The sequence below is a fragment of the Arvicanthis niloticus genome, chromosome 3, assembly GCF_011762505.2.
Source record: "Arvicanthis niloticus isolate mArvNil1 chromosome 3, mArvNil1.pat.X, whole genome shotgun sequence".
NCBI classification, from domain to species: Eukaryota; Metazoa; Chordata; class Mammalia; order Rodentia; family Muridae; genus Arvicanthis; species Arvicanthis niloticus.
The window spans coordinates 82975208-82983925 of NC_047660.1; the positions used below are offsets into that span (position 1 = coordinate 82975208).

General features: G+C 47.5%; 1 long non-coding RNA gene across 1 annotated transcript; it reads left to right on the forward strand.

Annotated features, from left to right (window-relative positions):
- Positions 1–2663: 2663 nt before the first annotated feature.
- Positions 2664–8515, forward strand: LOC143441765 (uncharacterized). The gene is made up of 4 exons (XR_013109435.1): positions 2664–2986; positions 3491–3604; positions 4914–4990; positions 5134–8515. It is a non-coding gene; the product is annotated as an uncharacterized LOC143441765 (long non-coding RNA).
- Positions 8516–8718: the final 203 nt, after the last annotated feature.

An 8718-nucleotide genomic window follows, 5' to 3' on the forward strand; every position in this document is an offset into this window, starting at 1 on the left:
CCTTTAGCACTCGTTTCCTCTGACTACAGACATGGGGCTGCCTACAGTATGTGAGTCAGGCCCAGAACTCAAGAAGCTGCCCAGCATACTTGGCTGTTAGATGTTCTGATGACTGTCATTAACACAGCCCTGTCATAGTCACTGGGATCTAATGACATCCTATACAGTTCACCCTTTCAGAATACAAGTTAATGGTTTTTTTTGTTTTGTTTTGTTTTGTTTTTTTTCCGTATACTCATCAAGCTGTGCAACATATTATCATCCCTGAATAGGGAACATGTGCCTTTATCCACCACCCCCATGGCTGCTGTCCACACTTCTGGCTGCAAAGCTGGGGTGACATCCATCCTCACTCTCCTAAGCACTCCTTCCTTCCCGGGTGTGTGCATGTGTAGGAATCTGGACCTCTGCCCTCTGTGTCCTCCCTTTGAGAGTGGGAAAGGTAAGAGAAAAGCCATAGCAGGTACTCCGAGTGAGATACAGAAATCAAGCCCCTCGGGCAGGAATCTGGGATTTCCTGGCATGTGGATTTGAAGTATTAAGCACAGAAAATAGTTTAAAATACAGGCAGGAGTGTTAGCCCACATAGTGGCCAGAGAAGCCTCCAAGCCAGGATTCTTGTCCCTCTGTATGGTGCACAAGCGCCTGGGTGCTGATGGAGGCCCTGCAGCATGGACACCCAGGTTCTTCACTGGAGCTAGCTTGGGAACAGACATAGGCTAAGTCATCACTGCTTTGGGGTGCATGAGCCCTTTGGTCCAATCAGCAAGGCAGGAAGTGTGTCACAGGAGCTGTCCCTTGAGAGCCTGAGTCTGACATGATGGGGTCCTGTTCCCCCGCCCTCTGGACTGGGACTAACAAAGTCCGGAAGTAGGGAGGAGTCCAAAGCTATAGGAATGTCAATCTTAGGCTCCAGCTGCATAGTAAAACACAACGGAGGGGTTGGAGAGATGGTTCAGCAAAGAGCACCAGCTGCTCTTAAAGAGAACCTGTGTTCAATTCCTGGTACCCACAGGGCAGTTCCCATTGCATGTAACTCCAGCTCTAGTAGATCTGATGCCTTCACACAGGACATGCATATACCAATGCACATAAATATAAATAAATAAAATCTAAAAACCACAGTGGAGAGCGGAGACCACAACTGTGAGAGCAAATGAGGAAGGGCAGAATAAATAAATTGAAATTTGCTTTTTTGCCTGTGACTGAGGAGATGCTAGGAAGAGCATGGGGGACCCCAAAACAGCCTCTATCCAGCATGAGCGCTGGCTCCTCCATACCCTCATACCCCACATACATGAGTAAACCTAACTCTTCCCCTATAGACTCCAGCACCTACCCATAGGCTACCTGCAGTTAGGGCAGAGCTGCATAGAGAAGGCTTGAAGGGAGTGGCTGCATTCTCTGGTGGGGTCCAATGACCATCCCTCTGCCCTCCCTCCCCATCTCCAACAGGCAGGCATCTGATGGTCTCACAAAAGCAGGCATTGCTGTTCCCATGAACAGAGCACTGAGTCTGACATCACTCAGCAAGAATCACTTCCTGTTTTCTCGTATATGAAAATTACATTTAAATTGGGATGCAGATACATATTCAGAGGTATGTTTATGGGTCACCAAGCTAGAAAAGAGACTGGAAGAGCTCTTAAGGGAGGGTGGGAAACAGAGAAGAGAATGAAACCGATGTAACAGAAAAGCAGAAGTGAGAGTTAACTGGGGGAGGGACGGGGGATGAGGAAGGGTCACGGGTCACGAGGTAGAGGGATGAAAGAACAAAGTAACCGCGCGGTCAGAAAGAAGTCATGGTTGAACTTTTTGTTTTTAATTTTATTTTTTGTATTCTAAATAAATATTATAATAAACATCTTTTGAATAAAAAAACCCAATGAGGGTCAAGTATAAGCAAAGCATACTGATACATATATGTATATGAAAATGTCATAATAAAACCCAGCATTTTATATGCTAACAAAAAAATGATGAAAAAAAAATGGCTAGGCATGGTGGCACACACCTTTAATACCAGTACGAGGAAGGCAAAGGCAGAAGGAGCTCTGAGTTCAAGGCCAACCTGGTCTACACATTAAATACCAAGCCAGCCTTGTCTACAAAGCCAGCCTAGACTACAGAGTGAGTTCCAGTAGCCAGGGCCATACACAGAGAAACCCTATCTCTGAAAAACAAAAACAAAAAATAAGTTTCTGCTGCGCCCCTCCCCCACTGTCAAGCTCCTCCCCACTTACTGTTTGGGTCACAGTTTTCCTGTGGTCAGACTTGGCTATTATTTTAATCCTTTAATCCTAAACCTAGCCTGTACAGGAAGCAGAGAAGAAAGTGGGAGAGCCGGTTGAGGAACTGAGAGTTTGGGGCTAGGGTACAGCAGAAGCCTCAGGAGTCAGCGAGGTCACTGGAGGGCCTGCCTGGAAGCTAGGATTTGTTCCTCAGTGTCGTGGTAGGGAGTTGTATTTCAGTTGCATATATCAACTTCTAAAAGTTTCCCTGGTGATGAATTATTTCTCTCCCAGTGAAATGAGCCAATTCAAGGCAGACTCACAGTATTTACAAAGGCAGGTTTTTAGGAGCCCCCCCACCCCCGCCCCCAGGTGGGGGTTGTTCACCGGTCCTGGGGAAGCCACAGGGAGAGAGAGAGAAGGGAGGGGAAACAGAAAAGGCGAGTGCAGAGAGAAGGAGGGAGAGACCAGATGTCTGGATTATAGAGGAAAGAGCCACTGGGAGAGAGGAAGGCCCGGCCCTGGGAGAGAGGAAGCCCCGCCCCTGGGCTGAAAGGGTTAGGACAGAGGGCTGGGTATGCCAGGTCCGGGCTGAGGGATGCTAGGAGAACCCGGAGGCCAGGTCCACTTTGGTAGTTAAATATGCACCTCAGCTGGTTGTCCTGGATCTGAATCTTAACATCTGGGTGTGGTGGTGGAGGGGAGGATGCCGAGACAGCTAGGGACTGAGGAGATTGCTCGATGGGTACAGCTGGGTGAGTATGTGCCCCTGAATTCAGACACACAGAATCCACATAGAGCAGGTGTCTGTTGTAACCAGTGCTCCTCTGGAGAAATGGCAGGTGGAGACAGGAGAATCAATATGAGTTTCGGGCCAGATCCCATTGGTTGTATGTCCTCCGACTTCTACAAGCATGCCTACACATACGTTTAACAACAACAAAATCTTTCTGGAGCCGTGGCACATGCCTTTAATCCGTGGAAGACAGAGGGCAGGCAGATCTTTGTGGGTTCAAGACCAGTCTGGTCTACATAGTGAGACCCTGTAAAAAGGAAACAAGAAAGTTTGCACTGCTGGAGAGAGATGTAGGCCTGGAGACTGTACCCCCAAAACAAGGTGTTCTTCGAAGGAAATAAGGAAGTGGTTTATTCTGAGTGTTCAAATGACTTTTTGTTTCGTCTTGCTTTTTTGCTGTTTGGAGATAGAGTCTCACTATACAGCCCAGGCTAGCCTCAAACTTAAGATCCTCCTGCTGCAGCCCCCTGGATGTTCCAGTTACATTGGATGCTGTGGAAAAAGGAACCTTCCCAGACATAAGACAAAGGAGACCGGCAAGCATTGTGTGTAGCAGTACTGGAGGCAGGAGGGTCAGGTAAGCAGGCTGGTGGCTGGTGGAGCTTCCAAAAACAGCTTCCATAAATTACAGGTGCAATCTCTTCATATTCTTAGCTTTAGGGTGGGTGAGACCAGAGGCCTGCTAGGGTTAGTGATACATTCGCAGCAGTCTGTCTGTTAGTCACAAGAATGCTAGGTCAGATGCAGAAGCTAAACCCAGTATCTGATGAAGAACCTGAGACAGTTTAGGAGCTTAGGGTAACTGCTTTGTTTTGGTTTTGATTTTGGGTGTGTGTGTATGGAGGGGTGGTTTTTGCTTTGTTTTGTTTTGCTTTTTGAGGCAAGGTTTTATCTTTGTAGATCTGACTGTCCTAGAACTTGTTCTATAGATTAGTCTGGCCTCAAACTCAGAGACCTGCCTCTGCCCCTCTGCCCCTCTGCCTCTCCTCTGCCTCTGCCCCTCTGCCCCTCTGCCCCTCTGCCCCTCTGCCCCTCTGCCCCTCTGCCCCTCTGCCCCTCTGCCCCTCTGCCCCTCTGCCCCTCTGCCCCTCTGCCCCTCTGCCCCTCTGCCTCTCTGCCCCTCTGCCCCTCTGCCCCTCTGCCCCTCTGCCCCTCTGCCCCTCTGCCCCTCTGCCCCTCTGCCCCTCTGCCCCTCTGCCCCTCTGCCCCTCTGCCAGCAGATGTCATACACTGTCAATTTTGTCTTATTGGGTATTGAATATCTGTTGAATGGGTACAGTCTCACCTTGTAGCTCCTGTCCAGGTTGACCTTATGCTTGCTGTGATCTTCCTGCCTCTGCCTTTCAAGTGCTGGTATTACAGGTGGGAGCCAGCACATCCAACTGTTTGAATGTTTTGCTTTCTTTTCTTTTCCTTACTTTTCCTTTCTTTCTTTCTTCCTTTTTTTTTCTTTCTCTCTCCTTCCTTCCTTCCTTCCTTCCTTCCTTCCTTCCTTCCTTCCTTTCTTTTTTCCCCCTTCCCTTCTTCCTCTTGCTTTGGCCCCGCTCCTGCTTGCTCCAGGCCCCACTTCCTTTCTTTTTAGTTTTTAAAGACAGAGTTTCTCCATGTAGCCCTATAGACCTCCAACTAGCTCTGTAGACCAACTTGGCCTTGAACTCAGAGACCTGCCTGCCTCTGGCCTCTGAGTGTTGGGATCAAAGGAGTGCTTCACCGGGTCTGATTTAAATGATTTGTTCTCTATTTCCGTAGATATTCTTAGGCTTCATTCTAGAACATGCTTAAATTGCTTGGAAACCTAAGGATTCTTTGGGTTTTGCTGCAAAGTTTTATTAGGCAGGACTACAACTGTACCTAATCTAGGGTTAATTTTTATTCTGCTACCGTAGCCAAACCTCTCTACACTATGACCCTTGAGTTATGAAGCCTTCCAGTCTGCTGCTGCATCAGGATCCATTACTGTGAGGTCTGAGGATTGTTCAGATTAATTCAAATGAGTCTCTCCCCCAGCACTGGGTAGTGCTCTCAGCTGATGAAGTGTCGGGGAGGGGAGGGGCTCCTCAGGTACCTGGGTTCATCTTTCTCACTCTATGGCTCTCTTGTCTGCAGTGAGATGGCTGTGGCTGTGTTCCTGGGCTCACATCCACATCGGCCTCCTGGATGTCCAGAGTCGTCATCCGTGGAAAGCTCTATATTTTTACGTGGCTTCCCCTTCCCTGTGCACAGCCTGGAGACCACTGATAAATAGTGGAGCTGGGTGACAGTGACATTGTTTCTCATCTTGTGGAGAACACTGGCCTTGGTTGCCTGATGCTGGGTGTGTTAAGAACTGTAGTTTCATACATTTTTACGTATTTGTTCCAGGAAGGAAGATAAATATGATCTCTTTAATCCCAATCTTGACTGAAAGCAGAATTCACATCATTTTTTTCCTGAACAAATAAACTATGATAAGTTTATCTAATAGAACACAATATAACCATGGAAAGGGATATTCTTAACCAGACATACACACACACACACACACACACACACACACACACACACACACACACACACGGTTGTGTTTTCTGAGATGTCCCAGACAAGTATCTATAGACAGAAGATAAACCAGTGGTTTGCCTAGTTCTGGGAGTACCAGAACTTAGAGGGTAACGGTGAAGGGCACAGGGTTACATTTTGATGGCAGACACGCTCTGTAACTGTGGGGTGCACATACAAACTGACTAGACCAAGAGCCACTGGATTGGCTTCAGGATTGATTTATTTTGTGTGAATAGGCTCTTTGCCTCTGCTTATGTTTATGCGTCATACGGGTGCCTGAAAAGGTCAGAAAAGGGCTGTGGGTTCACTGGGACTGGAGTTACAGGTAGTGAGTCACTACGTGGTGCAGGAGATGGAACCTGCATCCTCTGTAAGAACAAGTGTACTTACTCACTGAGCCAACCCTTCAGCCCTGTTTCTTTTCAAATCTATTTTATTGTGCATGCATGAGTATTTTGTCTGTGTGTCTGTACGTGTAGGCATGCCTGGTGCCCACAGAGGAAAGAGGGCTGACCCATCTATCTCTCCAGTCCCAAAATACTCTCGTTTCTTTGAGACATGGTCTCTCTGTGAGATACCAGTCTGGCTGTCCTGAACAGGCTATGTAGACCAGGCTAGGCTAGAACTTCCCTGGCTCTACCTGCCGCTGCCTGGCAAGTGCTGGGATCAAAGGTGTGCACCACAGACACCCAGCTCCAAATGGGGCACCAAAGGGTGGATTATAGGCCATGTTCTCAATCAAACTAATGAGAAAAGGGAAACGCTCAGGAGTGAGTGGGCTTGGCAAAGACAATGTAAAACACATGTCCAGAGGACAACACCTTCATTAGAGCATGTCTCTACCTCATAGGCTAGAGGCAGAAGAATGCATGTAGACATTATTTATATGAGGCTTGAAAATATATTAAATAGCCGGTTGTGGTGGCACACACTGGTAGGATTTGCTGAAGAAGGCAGAGTCAGGAGGATCATGAGTTCAAGGCCAGCCTGAGCCACACATAATAAAAAATAAGAAAAGAAAAGAAAATATATTAATAAAAATAAATAACATGTGTGAGATTGCTCAGATGGTAAACACACTTGCCCCCAAGCCTAAAGATCTGAGTCCAATCCCCAAAACCCACATATGGGAGAGGAGAACTAACTCCTGCAAGCTGTCCTCTGAGCTCTATATTCACACTGTGGCATAGGCGGCCACACACACACAAATAAACAAACAAACAATGGTGTGGAACAGGTCTCTAAACGATGCTGCTGTGCTCTTTCCTCCCGAGCGGAGCTTCCCATTCTGAAGCTTGAAAGTCTTAGGAAGCTATGGGAACTCGGGAGGCTCAGGAAACACAGAACGGTTAGAAGATTCTGGAAGCTCAGAAACTACCAAGCTACGAGACTGGTCCCAAATATTACATAGCCTGTCTCGGTGCCACCTCCTGCTTGGGTAGATAACTTCGGGGATACAGCTTTGGAGAGTCATCTTCCATACTAAGATGAGACTTGGGTGACTCCAAGGACTTTGAGTCACCACGCTCCTGCAAGTCACCCCAATAAACTCACAAGCTCACCAGGATAGACTTGGGTGGAATCTTCTCTTTGGTCTGTCAGGATTCTCTGAGGTGAGTAGGTCTTTGTTCACATGTCCCCTGGGGAAAGTCATACAACTCATGCTAGGGGAAGCCTCAGGTCTATGGAACAGAGATGCGCTCCACAGACTGAGAGCAGGGGCTGGCCTCTCAGTGAGAGAGGAAATGGAGTGTCTGAGGCTGGGGCTGGGAAGGGGTGGAAAGGGGTAATAAGATGTAATTTCAGAAGGGCTGAAATTACATCTCTGGTGTTTTATGTCTTGATCTGGGACAATCATTCTCTCCAAGTTTTTTAGTATCTGAAAGTTTGCTGAACAATTTTGTCCGACAGAGCCACCATCTCCCTATGTTGGGCCTCTTCCCTCTACATGTGTAGAAGGCCCACACAGGCTCAGTCTCTCCTGACCTACTCAGAAAGATCATAGACACAATACATTCCGCTGTGGCTTTTTGCTTTGAAGTTTGCTGTTTACTTTTCTTGGAAAAAATCTTCATTTTTCTCTTTAACCCCTCAGGTGCTGATCACCTCCAGCTCTGTACAAGCCTTGGAGCAGGCCTTGGAATTGGTAGAGCATAGGCAGGGGGGCTGGAGCATGCTTGCCTTCTGTCTCCAGATGAGTCATCGAGCCGCTGAGGCTGGAGCTGAGCCCCCATGTGAGTGTGGTCACCACCAACCAAAAATGCCAGGCTCACAATTCTGACCACACAGTGCCCATCTCTTACCCCCACACCCAGGCACTGGTTAAACCACTCTGTCCACTTAAACCCATCAGCTCCCCTCCAGCCAAGGCCAATGCCCTCAGTGCCAGCATCCCCACTCAACGCTGTGGGGACAGGGGACAGCCACCAGGACTGACAACCTTCAGGGACCGCACGTCACAATCTCGCCCTCAACACACACAGCTTCCAGGCTTGTCTGCTGCTGCAGCTTCTCTGCCCCTGGCTGCTTTCCTGACCTCAACCTCTCGCCCACTCATTCTTTTTAATGTTTCAAAACTTGGAAATGGCACATCCATAAAGAAAAACACATAGAACAAATGTGCAGTGTAAGGAACCGTCATAAAGGACCTGGATAACCAGCTGGCAGGTCAAGAGTTAGAACATTCTTTTAAAAGCACTGTTAAATCACAAGCTCCTTTGAACACGGACAAGCACAAAAACTAAAATAGGCATTCTTAAACCCACCACTGGGTTCTGCGGTGAAATTTTTTTCTTTTTAAAAGATTCATTTGGGCTGGAAAGATGGCTCAGTGGTTAAGGGCACTGACTGCTCTTCCAGAGGTCCTGAGTTCAATTCCCAGCAACCACATGGTGGCTCACAACCATCTCTAATAAGATCAGATGCCCTCTTCTGGTGTGTCTGAAGCTACAGTGTATTCATATAAATAAAATAAATAAATATTTTTTAAAAAAGATTCATTTATTTACTTTATGCATATGAATGCTCTGTGTGCATGAACACCTATGTGCCAGAAGAGGGCACCCAGATCCCTTTATAGATGGTTGTGAGCTACCATGAGGTTGACAGAAATTGAACTCAGGACCTCTGGAAGAGCAGATAGTGCTCTTA